Raw genomic sequence first — 18,104 nt, forward strand, 5'->3', positions numbered from 1 at the left:
ATAATATGTTATATAATAACTTTTATTGAACATTTATTATTATATAAATAAATTTTATATATTATAACATACATACAATAATGATTATGTATAAAAATCATATATATAGATTTATTTTAATAGCAACTTTATTATATTTACATATTCAAATTATTATATATAATTTTTTACCAATATAATTATTTATATCAACATTTCTATTTTCAATTAAAGGTTCGTGAATCGTCGGGAACAGTCAGAGGGTAAATGTTATTCATGTAAACAGTTCAAAAATTTTGAGACTCAACATTACAGACTTTGCTTATTGTGTCAAAATCCAACATAGATCAAGTTTAAATTTTGGTCGAAAATTCCCGGGTCATCACAGTACCTACCCGTTAAAGAAATTTCGTCCTGAAATTTGAGTGAGGTGGTCATGGCTAACAATAAAAATGTTTTCATGGCGAATATGAGTTGATAAATAGAGTTTTATCATCATTGAGTAATACAGATAAAACAATTCGATTATTCGAAGAGTACGAATGAAGCTATCACAAAAGAGTGAATTGAGAAATAAAGATTCATCTTGACTTTTGATGTAGTCATTGTTGAATTCCGGAATTCAAAGGATTTAAAGAAAATCTTTGAAATCTAATAGATTTGATTCTTCGACTAATAAGAAAATTAAGATCTCTATAATTAAATATGGTGATCTGCCTCGATTACTCTGTCTGATATTTCCATTATAAATTAAACTTTTTCCGTTCCATTATTTTCACCATTCCTATACTTTCCTTCTTAGTTCATACATCCAAAAGATTATAAAAATGCTTAATCCAGTTCTAATCCTTGTCCTTATCCTTACTATTGCAACAATCATTCTCCTTTTTCAACTTCCACCTGAAGAATCTATTTTCTTCTACTTTGCCCTTGGGGTTATAGTGTTTTTAATTCTCCCGTGTCTTTATGTTGCGATAAACATTGATATACACGGTTTGTAATTTATGTGTTGTTATCGGACTTTATTTTCTCCTTTATAATTCAGAGTTCCATACTTTTGTTTTCTCTTCCCGACTTCAAGTCAAGCGAATAATGGTTCGGAATTCGTAGATATGGATTTTGAAATGAACATAGTTAATGTTCTAGAAGAAAATCGTAATGGCACGATCTTGATTTTTCAAATTACTAGAATATCTGAAAAGATAGAACTATTAAGAATATATGTTCTTGATATACGTGGAGATTGGGTAGAATGTAAGAGTCGTGTAACATGGCACATGATGACGTTATGATCTGTGAATCATCACGTTCCATTAGAAACTCAGCATGACTTACTGTAATATAATCACGTTGATCAAGTGTCATTATATTATACTAACTTATGCACAGTTCCCAACATTACTTCAATAACATTCATATTTTAAGCTCGAAAGTTTACAGAATATAGAAACTAACAGTTTCTATATGATGTAACAATGATAGCACGAAGAGATTAATGATTTCAGATAAGAATTGTTATGAAAATATTATCGGAAATATCAAAGATATTTATGATGATATTTCCAGAATTTCTGAGATCGAATGTTGATGAAGAAAATCCTTTCGCAAGGATTTAGAATAAATAAGGAGCAAGATATTCGCTAAAGACTTCATCAGAAACAGAATCATCAGGGTTCTTTATGTACAAGTTTAGTCCTTGTGATTTGCTCAGAGTCTCCTTCATGGTTTGCTCAATTCGTTTTTCAGTACCAAACTTCCTTTTGATCTTTTCCAACGTATATTTTTTTTTATCAAACTTTTGACTGTTAAAATCATCCACAGTTTTTGTTGCTTCATTCAACTTTTCAAAATTCAGAGCATTAATTCACAGACTGGGTGCTTTTCAGAATTTCAGAATGGAAGATCATAGTTCTAAGAGATAAATGTTATATGGATACATATAACTGTTGATGTGAAAACGTTGCGAGACTCAAAATACAGATTTGCTGATTCCCGGTAATTGGTATGGCAATTCTTGTTACAGAATGCGGATGAGTACATGATGAGACTTCAATAGATAAATATAGTGATTTGTCGGAGAGATTTAAGCCAAGGAGCAACGAGGTTGTTGGTACGTCTGCTGGTAATATGATGGAATATAAAAGGTTTCCCGGTAACAATAAAAGAGCACGCATATATATCAAGGTTATAATAAGGTTGTTTAGAACGAAAAGTCGAAGTTGACTTGTTGGAGCTGTGACAAATTTGGCTATTTTGGAAAGGGATTGTAAAGTTATTTTCGGTAATAACAATGCCAATGAAGCTAGTACAGATATGTTTTAAACGTTTACTCGGGTTCTGAGTGTTTTCAGGTGCATAAATATATGCATCAATCTTTTCTTCCGTAGATGAAGTGCGGTTGGTTCATCCTCTCGATTGAGGTATTTCCAAAAATCATGAAAGGTTTGAACGCAGATTGGAATCGTCAAGATACAAATGAAGTTTAAGATGAAATCAAGTGGCAACTTGAAGAATTGTTTAGTTTCATATGTTATAGTCAATATTTTAATTCATTTTAATTGTCCAATGTTGGTAGTCCACAGTTGATAGTCCACAGTTAGCAATTCAATAATTCATATATAGTTTAATATGTAATATTCGAATTAATTAATACGTATCGTGACCCGTATTCGTCTCAGACTCGATCACAACTCAAACTATATATATTATTGTAGAATTAACCTCAACCCTGTATAGCTAACTCCTAGCATTACTGCATATAGAGTGTCTATGGTTATTCCAAATAATATATATAGATGCGTCGATATGATATGTCAAAACCTTGTATACGTGTCCCGATATTTAAAGTGCGTAAAAATAAATAACAGAAAATTAAATGACGATAAATAAAGTGCGTAAAGTAAATAACAGAAATTAAATGACGATAAATAAAATTGCGAGAATATAAATTGCGATAATTAAATTGCGATAAATAAAATGTAATACGGAATTAACAGTTAGCTAGGAACAGTTAGCTAGGATTTCGTTAGCGTGGATTCTTAATAGAATTTCTCATAGTTAATTCGTTTGTTTCTAACAAATTTTATTTTTGTTCAATGTTTTCTTCATTATGCCACTTGTTGGATTCTTATAGATCAAAATCCAAATATGAAATTGAATGAAAATAGTTATTCTGCAGTGAACAGACACGTATATCGGTGAGTGTAAATAGGATAGTAAATGACTGTTGAATCAGCTTTGACGAATGTATAGTGTAACTTATTAAGGTGAAATCTAAATATTCCTCGGGTATTACCTACTGATAATGCTAAAAACGAACATATATTTCATAGCATTATTCCTCAAGAAAGACAAGCTTTTAGTTGCAATTGTTCTATTTACAAGTGATATTCGTTTAAATAATAAAAGGTGAAGACAAAAGACAGATTCAACGAATTGAAGACGCAAACGACCAAAAAGCTCAAAAGTACAAAAGACAATCAAAAAGGTTCCAATTATTGATAAGAAACGTCTCGAAATTACAAGAGTACAAGATTCAAAACGCAAAGTACAAGATATTAAATTGTACGCAAGGACGTTCGAAAATCCGGAACCGGGACCAGAGTCAACTCTTAACGCTCGACGCAACGGACTAAAAATTACAAGTTAACTATGTATATAAATATAATATAATATATAATTAATTATATTAATTATATATATATTATATATATATTATAAAACCGTCGGCAGAGAAAGACTCCAAGGGTGTGAGCTGTAAATTCATTCTCCGCGACTCGCGGAGTTTGAAGAGGATTTTGCCGCGAGTCGCGGAGCCCCAAAATTTGACTTTTCCTATAAAAGCAACCGAATTCTGATCGCAATTCATAATCTATTTTCTCTCTTCTCTCATATATACGTAAAATATATATATATAATTTATATTTTAATTTTAATTTTAATTCTAATAATAAGGGTATGTTAGCGAATGTTGTAAGGGTGTAAGTCGAAATTCTGTCCGTGTAACGCTACGCTATTTTTAATCATTGTAAGTTATGTTCAACCTTTTTACATTAATGTCTCGTAGCTAAGTTATTATTATGCTTATTTAAAACGAAGTAATCATGATGTTGGGCTAATTACTAAAATTGGGTAATTGGGCTTTGTACCATAATTGGGGTTTGGACAAAAGAACGACACTTGTGGAAATTAGACTATGGGCTATTAATGGGCTTTATATTTGTTTAACTAAATGAAAGTTTGTTAATGTTAATATAAAGATTTACAATTGGGCGTCCCTATAAATTACCATATACACTCAATCGGACACGATGGGCGGGGTATTTATATGTACGAATAATCGTTCATTTAACCGGACACGGGAATGGATTAATAGCCACTAGAATAATTAAAACAGGGGTGAAATTACATTCAAGGGAAATTGGTGTAATTGTTAACAAAGTAGTAAAACCTTGGTTTACACACAGTCGATAACCTGGTGTATTCATTAAACAAAGTATTAAAACCTTGTTACAATTCGAATCCCCAATTAGTTGGAATATTTAACTTCGGGTATAAGAATAATTTGATGAGGACACTCGCACTTTATATTTATGACTGATGGACTGTTATGGACAAAAACCAGACGGACATATTGAATAATCCAGGACAAAGGACAATTAACCCATGGGCATAAAACTAAAATCAACACGTCAAACATCATGATTACGGAAGTTTAAATAAGCATAATTCTTTTATTTCATATTTAATTTCCTTTATTTTATATTTAATTGCAATTCTAATTATCGCACTTTTATTTATTGTTATTTTATCGCAATTTTATTTTATCGCACTTTTATTATTCGCAATTTCATTATCGTTATTTACTTTACGCTTTAATTTAAGTCTTGTATTTATTTTATATTTTACATTAGGTTTTAACTGCGACTAAAGTCTTAAAATCGACAAACCGGTCATTAAACGGTAAAAACCCCCCTTTATAATAATAATATTACTTATATATATATTTGTATTTTTATAAAAGTAAACTAATATAGCGTTGAGCTTTGTTTAAAGATTTCCCTGTGGAACGAACCGGACTTACTAAAAACTACACTACTGTACAATTAGGTACACTGCCTATAAGTGTTGTAGCAAGGTTTAAGTATATCCATTCTATAAATAAATAAATATCTTGTGTAAAATTTTATCGTATTTAATAGTTTTTCCTAGTAAAAATATAAACTATTTCGTATACACCTCGCATAACATCAAGTATTTTTGGCACCGCTGCCGGGGACATCTCTTAAAAGCCGGAAGCGGAACGCTAATATAAAAAAAAAGGATTTTTTAGTTTACTTTTATAAAAATTCGTTTTTGTAAAAATACGTTTTAATTATTCGAAAATATAAAAAGAAAAAACAAAAATATAAGTATTTTTTAGTATTTTTTTAAATATTTAAGTTTTATAAGTTTCTTTATTCTTATTTTAATTTATAAAAATATAAGTTTTATTAAATATCTTTTATATATAGAAAAAATAGAAAACAGAAAATAAAAAAAAAATAAATAAAGAAAAAACGCGTCGATTCAAACTGTGCCAGAATTGAATTTCTGAACCCCGCGACTCGCGGGGTTTTCTTCATTAATTACCGCGACTCGCGGAGCTTCTCTGACACGCGAACAGGAAGCCCTAATTCAGCATTAATTACGGTTTATTATTAATTATAATTATTATTTAACCCTAATTATTATTATTATTATTATTATTAGTTTTATTTTTACTTTTACTTTTTATTTAATTTATGTATTTAGTATTAATTAGTTTTATTAAATTGTAAAATTAGTAGTTTTATTAAATAAATAATATAAAAATAATATTTTTATAAAAATTGTACTTTTTACAACTTTTTGTATATTTTTATATTTTGTCCCTTTTTAATCGTTGTAGCATAACTTTTGTATTTTTAGCTCATATTTAATTTTAAACTTAGTTTTTGCTATAGTTATTTTTACTCCTAGATTTTTAGGCTTTGCCGTAGAATTCCTTAAGTGCTTTTTCTTTAGACTAAGATTTAGGTGCTTTAGAATTTTGCGACGCCTTTTTAAGTTTTAGTTTCTTTTTAAGTTATTTCCATTTGGGATTTAGTTTTTCCTGTAAGCTTTAATATTTTTAGACCTTTTACTATGTATCAATTATCATTCCAATTAGTAATTTCAATTTGCGATTATAATTTTAAGTTAGTTGTAGTAATAAGGTTAGGTTAGTCAAGTATTTTTAAGTTTTTATAAGTTTCTTTTATTTTTCCGTCACCTTTTATTTTTCAACCATTTTTTTTTCTTTTTCTACCTTTTGCGACGAACTCTTTTTCTCTCTTATTTCTCGCTATTCTAGTTTTAGGACATAGATTTTTATTCTACTTCTTATCTAAATTTCTTAAAATTACGAAAATTTATTTTAAGTGGTTAAATTAATAGACATCAAAATTTTCTGGTTCGTAGTAATAGTTGGATTTGTAGGTGGACCGGGTTATTGGAGCCAAACAGTCCTCAATTATATTGAGACCAAACGAATCCTGCCCCTCTGCTGCATCTTTTGGCTATTCAAAACGTGGGCAAAATCAGAAAAGTCTATTGATTGGATAACTTATTATAATTTTTCTTTCCTTTTTAAAACTAATAGGATATTCAGTGAATGCACCGAGCAAGACTTTCATCACCTTTTGTACGTTCACCACCTGTAACTAGATCAAGACATTTAGCAAATATAACCGCCGTTAATTTTTCTTTAGAATCGTCATCCAGTCGACCAAGTACTTCAGTTCAAATTTCCGATAATCCATTTTTTGAACCCAACATCACAATTGAGAATCCGGAGAATATTCAGGAACGGTTCGTAGATCCTGAACCATTAAACTTTCCTCCGGAGCCACCAATCATTCAAACATAGATTGTTGAGGAACGAACCATTAAATCAGAATCATCTAGTGATACCGATTCAACAAATTCAATTATGGAGAATCTGGAACCTTTAAGTATGGAAGACCGAATGAGAGCTAAACGCACTGGCCAAAGTCACGCAATTACTCATCCAGACATTAATGCGCCATATTATGAAATCAAAGGACAAATTCTACACATGGTGACTAATCAATGCCAATTTAGTGGTGCGCCGAAGGAAGATCCAAATGAACATCTACGTACCTTTAATAGGATCTGCACACTATTTAAAATCCGAGAAGTGGAGGATGAACAGATATATCTCATGTTATTTCCCTGGACTTTAAAGGGAGAAGCCAAAGATTGGTTGGAATCGTTACCTGAAGGGGCGATCGATACATGGGACGTTTTAGTTGACAAATTTCTTAAACAATTCTTTCCTGCATCTAAAGCCGTAAGACTTCAAGCAGAAATTGTTACGTTTACACAGAAACCAAATGAAACTCTATATGAGGCGTGGACAAGATATGGAAAGTTGTTAAGAGGATGTCCGCAACATGGTTTAGACACCTGTCAAATAGTACAAATATTCTACCAAGGATGCGACATCACTACAAGGAAAGACATAGATATAGCAGCTGGTGGTTCTATTATGAAGAAAACCGAAACTGATGCTTACAAAATTATTGATAACACTGCTTCCCACTCACATGAGTGGCACCAAGAAAAAGATATCGTTAGATCATCTAAAGCAGCTAGAGCCGATTCTAGCCATGACTTAGATTCCATTTCCGCAAAGATAGATGCTGTGGAGAGACGAATGGAAAAGATGACTAAGGATATTCACTCAATACGAATTAGTTGTGAGCAGTGTGGAGGACCACATTTGACAAAAGATTGTCTCAGTATTGAATTAACAATGGAACAAAGAGAGAATATTTCATACATAAACCAAAGGCCTGGAAATAATTATCAGAATAATTATCAACCGCCAAGACCGATTTACAATCAAAACCAGAATTATAACCGAAATATTCCATACAACAACCAACAAGGTCCTAGCAATCAACAAGTATCCAATAATACTTATAATCAGCAAAGACCGAATTTTCAAAACAAACCACCACAACAAACCGATGATAAAAAACCGAATTTAGAAGATATGATGACGAAGCTAGTTGAAACTCAAACGCAGTTTTTCACATCTCAAAAACAAACAAATGAACAAAATGCTCAAGCATTTAGAAATCAACAAGCTTCTATTCAAAATCTGGAACAAGAAGTGAGTAACCTAGCAAGGTTAATAGGTGAAAGAAAACCGGGAAGTCTACCTAGTGATACAAATGCTAACCCCCGGAATGAAACAGCTAAAGCTATTACCACAAGAAGTGGTACAACACTTAAACCACCTGAAATACCTGTAACTTCTGATGAAGCTATTCCTACTCCACAAAAACCACAACCTGATCAAGATAAGGAAAAAGAACCGGTAGTTGAAAAGGTTAATGAAGATAACACAGTTAAGGATAAACCTTATGTTAAACCATACCAACCACCACTTCCTTACCCGAGTAAAATGAAGAAAGAAAAACTTGAAGCCGAGCAATCCAAATTCTTGGATATGTTTAAACAGATAAATGTAAATCTTCCTTTCATTGATGTGATTTCAGGAATGCCAAGATATGCTAAATTCTTGAAAGATCTAATCTCAAATAGAAAGAAAATGGAAGAACTCTCGGCTGTTACTATGAATGCTAATTGTTCAGCAGTGCTGTTAAATAAGATACCAGAAAAACTATCTGATCCAGGAAGTTTCACAATTCCATGTTTTCTGGGTAGTCTTAGTTCAATAGAAGCATTGGCAGACTTAGGTGCTAGTATAAATCTAATGCCGTATTCACTATACGCTAAACTAGACCTTGGAGAATTGAAACCAACAAGAATAAGCATACAACTAGCCGATAGATCAATAAAATATCCTAGAGGGATAATGGAGAACATGCTAGTTAAAGTTGGTACTTTAGTATTTCCAGTAGATTTTGTTGTTTTGGACATGGAAGAAGATTCTCAAGTTCCTCTCATATTAGGAAGACCATTCTTAAACACGGCTAAAGCAATGATAGACGTGTTCGGTAAGAAATTGACCCTAAGTATAGAGGATGAGAGTGTTACCTTTTCAGTTGATAGAGCAATGCAACAACCACAATCTGCAGATGATACATGTTATTATATTCAAACTATAGATGCACATGCAGAATTATTAGAAGAATTTCCAGAATTACAAGGAACAGGAGAATGTTCTTTAGGAGAAGGTAATGAACCAATTGATGAAGCTGAAATGTTAGCTACACTTATAGCTAATGGATATGAAGCAACAACAGAAGAAATTCAAATGCTAAAAGAAGAAGACAGATATCGATATAAATCATCGATAGAAGAACCTCCGAAATTAGAGTTAAAGCCACTTCCAAACCATTTGGAATACGCTTATTTACATGGTGAATCTGAATTACCTGTAATAATATCGTCTTCTCTTACTGAAAATGAGAAATCACAACTCATTTCTGTGTTGAAAGCTCATAAACCAGCCATTGCATGGAAGATTCATGATATTAAAGGAATAAGTCCTTCGTATTGCACACATAAAATCCTTATGGAAGAAGGTCATAAAACGTATGTGCAACGCCAACGAAGACTAAATCCTAATATGCAAGATGTAGTTAAGAAAGAGATTATTAAACTGCTAGATGCAGGTTTGATATATCCAATTTCTGATAGTCCATGGGTAAGCCCAGTTCAATGCGTACCTAAGAAGGGTGGCATGACTGTCATTACAAATGAGAAAAATGAGCTTATTCCTACTAGGACTGTAACAGGATGGCGTGTATGTATTGATTATAGAAAATTAAATGACGCCACCAGAAAAGATCACTTTCCCTTACCTTTCATAGATCAAATGTTGGAAAGATTAGCCGGAAATAGTTACTATTGTTTTCTAGATGGATTTTCCGGATATTTTCAAATTCCAATAGCACCCGAAGATCAAGAGAAAACCACTTTCACGTGCCCTTATGGTACTTTTGCTTACAAACGCATGCCATTTGGACTTTGTAACGCCCCTGCAACCTTTCAAAGGTGTATGATGGCGATTTTTCACGACATGATAGAAGAATGCATGGAAGTATTCATGGATGACTTTTCAGTCTTCGGTGATACATTTAAATCATGTCTAGTTAATCTGGAACGAATGCTAATTAGATGCGAAAAATCAAATCTAGTACTTAATTGGGAGAAATGCCATTTCATGGTTAAAGAAGGCATCGTTCTTGGACATAAAATTTCAAAAGAAGGAATTGAAGTGGATAGAGCTAAAGTAGATGTAATTGCTAAACTTCCACATCCCACAAATGTTAGAGGAGTTAGGAGTTTTCTAGGGCATACCGGTTTTTACCGACGTTTCATAAAAGATTTTTCTAAAATTGCCACTCCTATGAATAAACTCCTAGAAAAGGATGCGCCATTCATCTTTTCAGATGAGTGTATCAAATCTTTTAATATTCTTAAAGAGAAACTCACTAATGCACCAATCATGATAACACCAAATTGGAATCTACCATTTGAACTAATGTGCGATGCAAGTGATTTTGCAATGGGAGCCATTTTAGGACAAAGGATTGAAAAACGATTTCAACCTATATATTATGCTAGTAAGACGTTACAAGGAGCACAAACGAACTATACAACTACTGAAAAAGAACTCCTTGCTATTGTCTTTGCTTTTGACAAATTTCGATCATATCTCGTTCTAGCAAAAACGGTGGTCTATACCGACCATTCTGCTCTTAGATACCTATTTTCAAAACAAGATGCTAAACCAAGATTAATCCGTTGGATCTTACTCTTACAAGAGTTTGATATTGAAATCCGAGATAAAAGAGGAGCAGAAAATCTCGCCGCTGATCATCTTTCTCGTCTTGAAAATCCTGAATTAGAAGTTCTAAATGAATCGGCCATACAAGACAACTTTCCTGATGAATATCTATTGAAGATAGATTATAAAGAAATCCCATGGTTTGCAGACTATGCAAACTACTTAGTTTGTGGATTCCTTGAAAAAGGATTATCGTACCAAAGACGAAAGAAATTCTTCAGTGATATAAAACACTATTTCTGGGAAGATCCACATCTGTTTAAAAGTTGTCCCGATGGAATAATACGCCGATGTGTATTTGGATATGAAGCTAGTAAAATTTTAAACCATTGTCACACAGGACCAACAGGAGGGCATTATGGGCCTCAACTAACAGCAAGAAAAGTTTATGAAGCTGGATTCTATTGGCCTACAATTTACAAAGACGCACACCTTCTTTGCAAATCCTGTGATGCATGTCAAAGGGCCGGAAAAATAAGTCAACGTGATGAAATGCCACAAAATGTCATCCAAGTATGTGAAGTATTTGACATTTGGGGTATTGACTTTATGGGTCCATTTCCAAAATCTCATAATAATCTATATATACTCGTAGCCATTGATTATGTATCTAAATGGGCGGAAGCACAAGCTCTCCCAACTAACGATGCACGAGTAGTAGTCAACTTTTTAAAACGTCTTTTTGCAAGGTTTGGAACACCGAAAGCTTTAATAAGTGATCGGGGTACTCATTTCTGTAATAATCAACTTGAGAAAGTTCTTAAAAGATATGGAGTAACTCATAAAATCTCCACCGCATATCATCCACAAACAAGTGGACAAGTTGAAAATACCAACCGAGCTTTAAAACGTATTCTAGAAAAAACCGTAGGATCAAATCCGAAGGAATGGTCCATTAAATTGGAGGATGCACTCTGGGCTTTTAGAACAGCCTACAAAACTCCAATTGGAACCACACCTTTTAGACTTGTTTATGGAAAAGCATGTCATCTTCCAGTAGAAATTGAACACAAAGCATTTTGGGCTTTGAAAACATGTAATCTTGATTTACATGAAGCTGGACGTCTACGATTAAGTCAACTAAACGAATTAGAAGAATTAAGACATAAAGCATACGAAAATTCGTTAATCTATAAGGAAAGAACGAAGAAATGGCATGATAAAAGAATCAGAAGTTCAAAAGAATTTAAAGAAGGAGACAGAGTTCTTCTTTTCAATTCACGATTCAAGCTATTTCCAGGAAAATTGAAATCAAGATGGTCTGGACCATTCATAGTCAAAAGAGTTTTCCCATACGGAACGATAGAATTAATAAATTCAAATGGGATTGAATTTAAAGTTAATGGTCACAGAGTTAAACATTACATACATGGTCCGATGGAAGTCGACAACGAAGTTAATCACAATTTCGACACCACAGCTAACTAAGTGTGGGGAGAATCAAGTCTTTAAAGGATAATATGTATTTCTGTTAGAGTTAGATTGTCTGTTTTCGTGTAGTTCTCGAAAATGGAACCCGAATGGTCTTTCCCTAGCAGACCCTAAAGAACTAGTCTTCTCCCCCCATTCTGAATTTTTATTTTTTTTTAGGTTTTTACGAAATGAAGACTGCCTGTGAACTAAACCATGGTCTAATGCTACACGCTTTGATCACTAAACGTAATAATGACATACTACCGAGTGAAATAGTATCAGTAATCAGAGAAAGAATGGACGGAGTTAGAAAAGAATCCAGATGCGAAGATAATAAGTTACAATTTGGTAAAGGAAAATCAAAATCCGCAGCGAAAAGAAGAGCACGACACCTAGAAAGATGTCACAAATGCGGAAAATGGTCACATGGAGGTAAATGTTCCAATAATCAAACCTATTCAAATACCGAATTTGTTACTTTATGCAGAGACGGACCGTTCATATGTTTAGAAGAAAAGACACTGAATGCTCGAGGTTACGCCTATGTAGCCATGGAAAATCAATTAAACCGACTATCTTATGAATGGGATAGATCATATAACTAAGAAATCTATTTCACAGGTATATCTGTACAGTTTTTATTTTTATTTTTATTTTTAACCTTTTGATCATAAACGCTAATTTGTTCGCTAAAAAGTATTAAATTGGTATTGAATAAAATTAGGTTTGGCGACCGAAATTATTGATATCATTCAAAAATTTATTACATCACTGCGAAATTTAACGTTTATTCTTAAGGTATAAATATCTTTAAACAATCAATCCAAAATATTTCAAAAATTCGTCATGAGTTAAATTAGGTCTTGGAACCAAAATTACTTTACCGAAAAGAGGGGCGCATATTTTTGATAATATTTGATTGATTAAAGTGGGATAAAAAGACAAAAAGATTTTTAATTTTATTTTTACCATATTTTTAAAATTAATATTTAAATCTTAAATTAATATTGTAAACTTTGTAAAAACAATATATTTAAAATTGTAAATATTTGAAAAATTAATATAAGTTTAGTATGAATTTATAAATTTTTAAATTAAGTTTGGTGTGAATTTTTAATTTTTAAAATATTAATTTTTAATTTAATGCATTTCAAATTTTAAGTTTGGTGTGAATTTTTAATATTAATTTTGAATTTTATATTTAAGTTGTGTGAATTTAAAAACAAAAATTTACCTTATCTCATTAAGTTAAGAATATGATTTTTAAAATTCGTCGTAAGTTGAAGACTAGGTCTTTGAACCGAATTTGCTTTACCCGAGGGAGGGACGAGAACTTTTATTATCATTATTTTTAATCTTATTGAATTAGAGTATGCCAAAAACATTGAAAAAACCCAAAAATCTTAGCTTTTAAAACAATCACTACAAAATGACAAATTTTAAAAATTTTGTCGAGGGACGGACTAGGTCAACGTACCGAAACGCCCTCATTCTTAAAAGAAACAAATTTTTAAAATTAATTAATATTTGTTTTATAAGTTAAAGGTTTTATAAAAAAAAAAAAATATATATAGTATGTATATATTTGTTTGTAGTTTATCTTACAAGACATGGTAAAACAACGCGTTTTCAAAGACTGGCATTAAGTTCAGCAAAAGCAAGTAATTTTGACGACAAGATGCAAAATATGTGTGAAATAACAAACAAGACGGAATAAACAAATGACGTGCACCATTTATCATTCAACAAACAAACAACAATATGTTTGAAACTTTGGTAAAATTTAATCACTTTTCTACGCTTATCACCCTCAATAATTTAAATTGTTACTGATTTCTTGCAAGTGAGGGCATTGCAAGATCTTAAGTGTGGGAAGGGGTTAAATTCTTTCGGATTTTTAAATTTTTTTTACTTTATACACTTGGTTACCATTAAAAATACTAGTAAAGCAGTAGTTGTATTAGAATCTAGTGCTCTCTGATAATAAAGAACAGCCCTAGTCTTATATACTGACTACCCAATTCTAGTAAAATTTTTCAAAATTTTTAATTAAATGAACTCAAAATCATGTTTATACATATTTATGAACGATAAAACTAGGTTTTAACACCGAAATTATCGTTACCTCGGAAAGGACATAAATTGAGAAACAACCAAAATGTTAGAATTCATTTAAAAATGGAATAGAGGACGATAAAAAGGAAAATAAAATCCAAGTGTGGGAAAACTTTACCAAGTTATTCAAAATATATCACATATTTTTGTACAAACAATTGAAAATACTTTTGTTTTGAACAATAATCAATAATCAACTGTTTTACCCGATGAAAGAAAAGAAGAGATGGATCTACACGATGAATCAATTCCATCATTTAAAGGAAGTAAATTCTTCCGAAAAAGACACACGCTTCTTGATTTAGGTCATGAAGTTGTCGTCCAGACCAGCTGTAGGTTGACGAAAAATCTAGAAAAGTCATCACTAAAATCGGCTGGAAATCCACGGACCTCAGCATCAAACAGGGTCGCCAAGTGGTCAGATTTATCCTAACCATGAGAAGGATTTATCTCGTACAATGGGGGGGGGCACCATGCAAATTAGCTGAATAAGACTAATGAATCAGATCCCCAGAAAGGAAAATCTCCTTAAAGATTAAAAATCAGCTTTTAAGACTGATATTACTCAATCCTAGAGATTGACCTTAAAGATTGAGAATTACAAACTCATGGAATTCGATGATATCTAAACTCGAGCTTAAACGAGAAAATATTTTGATCAAAATTACAAACCGATTTGTTTTCTGAAAACCCTATTTTCAATGCTTTCATTACCATTGAACGTAAAATCCTAGGAATTCACCTGGAATTCATTAGGTCACCTGAACTAAATCGGGTGTCAACCGTAAGAACGGTGGTTGCATAGTGGTCAAAGACAGGACCTTGTGCCAGACCGAAAAATTATAAGGGTGAGCTTTACTATTGCTCCTACCAAGGATAGTAATTGCGTCCGACACGTTATAGACCATAATCAAAAGCATGTCACGGGACATTGCCTTAACAGTTGCTTGTTCAACGCTTTCCTTTACAACCGGACGGTAGTTTACCGAAAGGTAATATACGGGACAAGTAAACTGGACGTGTTGCTTTCCAAATACAAGGTTAGCAAGTGGGTGACACAAAACTGCAAGTTTTGAGCTAAAATTTTCAAATCTGAAACCCACCAAACCCACAAAAATATTTTGCAAACACCGGTAAAGGGTTATCCCGGAAAACTTATCTAGGGTAAAAACTAGATTTAATTTTCAAAAGATCAAATGTTTTCATAAAGATCCAATTTCCTTAATGGATCTAAATTTTTATAGTCATGTGGGACTGTAAACCATATCGTTACTACCATTGTTTATACCGCCGTATAGAAATCACTGATGTACAAAGTGTGAAGAATAAAGAAGTGATTCTTGTATTTCAAGACGATATTGCTTGAGGACAAGCAACGCTCAAGTGTGGGAATATTTGATAATGCTAAAAACGAACATATATTTCATAGCATTATTCCTCAAGAAAGACAAGCTTTTAGTTGCAATTGTTCTATTTACAAGTGATATTCGTTTAAATAATAAAAGGTGAAGACAAAAGACAGATTCGACGAATTGAAGACGCAAACGACCAAAAAGCTCAAAAGTACAAAAGACAATAAAAAAGGTTCCAATTATTGATAAGAAACGTCTCGAAATTACAAAAGTACAAGATTCAAAACGCAAAGTACAAGATATTAAATTGTACGCAAGGACGTTCGAAAATCCGGAACCGGGACCAGAGTCAACTCTTAACGCTCGACGCAACGGACTAAAAATTACAAGTTAACTATGTATATAAATATAATATAATATATAATTAATTATATTAATTATATATATATTATATATATATTATAAAACCGTCGGCAGAGAAAGACTCCAAGGGTGTGAGCTGTAAATTCATTCTCCGCGACTCGCGGAGTTTGAAGAGGATTTTGCCGCGAGTCGCGGAGCCCCAAAATTCGACTTTTCCTATAAAAGCAACCGAATTCTGATCGCAATTCATAATCTATTTTCTCTCTTCTCTCATATATACGTAAAATATATATATATAATTTATATTTTAATTTTAATTTTAATTCTAATAATAAGGGTATGTTAGCGAATATTGTAAGGGTGTAAGTCGAAATTCTGTCCGTGTAACGCTACGCTATTTTTAATCATTGTAAGTTATGTTCAACCTTTTTACATTAATGTCTCGTAGCTAAGTTATTATTATGCTTATTTAAAACGAAGTAATCATGATGTTGGGCTAATTACTAAAATTGGGTAATTGGGCTTTGTACCATAATTGGGGTTTGGACAAAAGAACGACACTTGTGGAAATTAGACTATGGGCTATTAATGGGCTTTATATTTGTTTAACTAAATGAAAGTTTGTTAATGTTAATATAAAGATTTACAATTGGGCGTCCCTATAAATTACCATATACACTCAATCGGACACGATGGGCGGGGTATTTATATGTACGAATAATCGTTCATTTAACCGGACACGGGAATGGATTAATAGCCACTAGAATAATTAAAACAGGGGTGAAATTACATTCAAGGGTAATTGGTGTAATTGTTAACAAAGTAGTAAAACCTTGGTTTACACACAGTCGATAACCTGGTGTATTCATTAAACAAAGTATTAAAACCTTGTTACAATTCGAATCCCCAATTAGTTGGAATATTTAACTTCGGGTATAAGAATAATTTGATGAGGACACTCGCACTTTATATTTATGACTGATGGACTGTTATGGACAAAAACCAGACAGACATATTGAATAATCCAGGACAAAGGACAATTAACCCATGGGCATAAAACTAAAATCAACACGTCAAACATCATGATTACGGAAGTTTAAATAAGCATAATTCTTTTATTTCATATTTAATTTCCTTTAATTTATATTTAATTGCACTTCTAATTATCGCACTTTTATTTATTGTTATTTTATCGCAATTTTATTTTATCGCACTTTTATTATTCGCAATTTCATTATCGTTATTTACTTTACGCTTTAATTTAAGTCTTGTATTTATTTTATATTTTACATTAGGTTTTAACTGCGACTAAAGTCTTAAAATCGACAAACCGGTCATTAAACGGTAAAAACCTCCCTTTATAATAATAATATTACTTATATATATATTTGTATTTTTATAAAAGTAAACTAATATAGCGTTGAGCTTTGTTTAAAGATTTCCCTGTGGAACGAACCGGACTTACTAAAAACTACACTACTGTACGATTAGGTACACTGCCTATAAGTGTTGTAGCAAGGTTTAAGTATATCCATTCTATAAATAAATAAATATCTTGTGTAAAATTGTATCGTATTTAATAGTTTTTCCTAGTAAAAATATAAACTATTTCGTATACACCTCGCATAACATCACCTACCCGTTAAAATGTTTTGACCATTGACAGTTTGTACAAAAGAATTTTTAATTACAATCTTTATGAAAACATATATACATATATATTTTCTTCAGATGTAATCATGGATTTAATGAGTCAATATGATATTAAACTCATTTGATTTACCGTTAGAACAAGAATATATAATCTCTAAAACATTAGAGATTACATAATCGCCATGTCGAATGAAGATAAATGATGTAGAACGATTCGTGGAGTGATGATTATGCTCGAGGTACATAATGAGATGTTGAGGTGTGTGATGTTGAAGCTTGGGTTGTTGGTGGTATTGGTGTTGCCGGTGCTGTTGCTGAAACTGGTAAGTTTTGCACTACGTTTTCCAAATTGATTACTCGAGCGCGAAGTTCGTTGACTT

This window comes from Rutidosis leptorrhynchoides, chromosome 4 (assembly GCF_046630445.1).
Source record: "Rutidosis leptorrhynchoides isolate AG116_Rl617_1_P2 chromosome 4, CSIRO_AGI_Rlap_v1, whole genome shotgun sequence".
Taxonomy (NCBI): domain Eukaryota; kingdom Viridiplantae; phylum Streptophyta; class Magnoliopsida; order Asterales; family Asteraceae; genus Rutidosis; species Rutidosis leptorrhynchoides.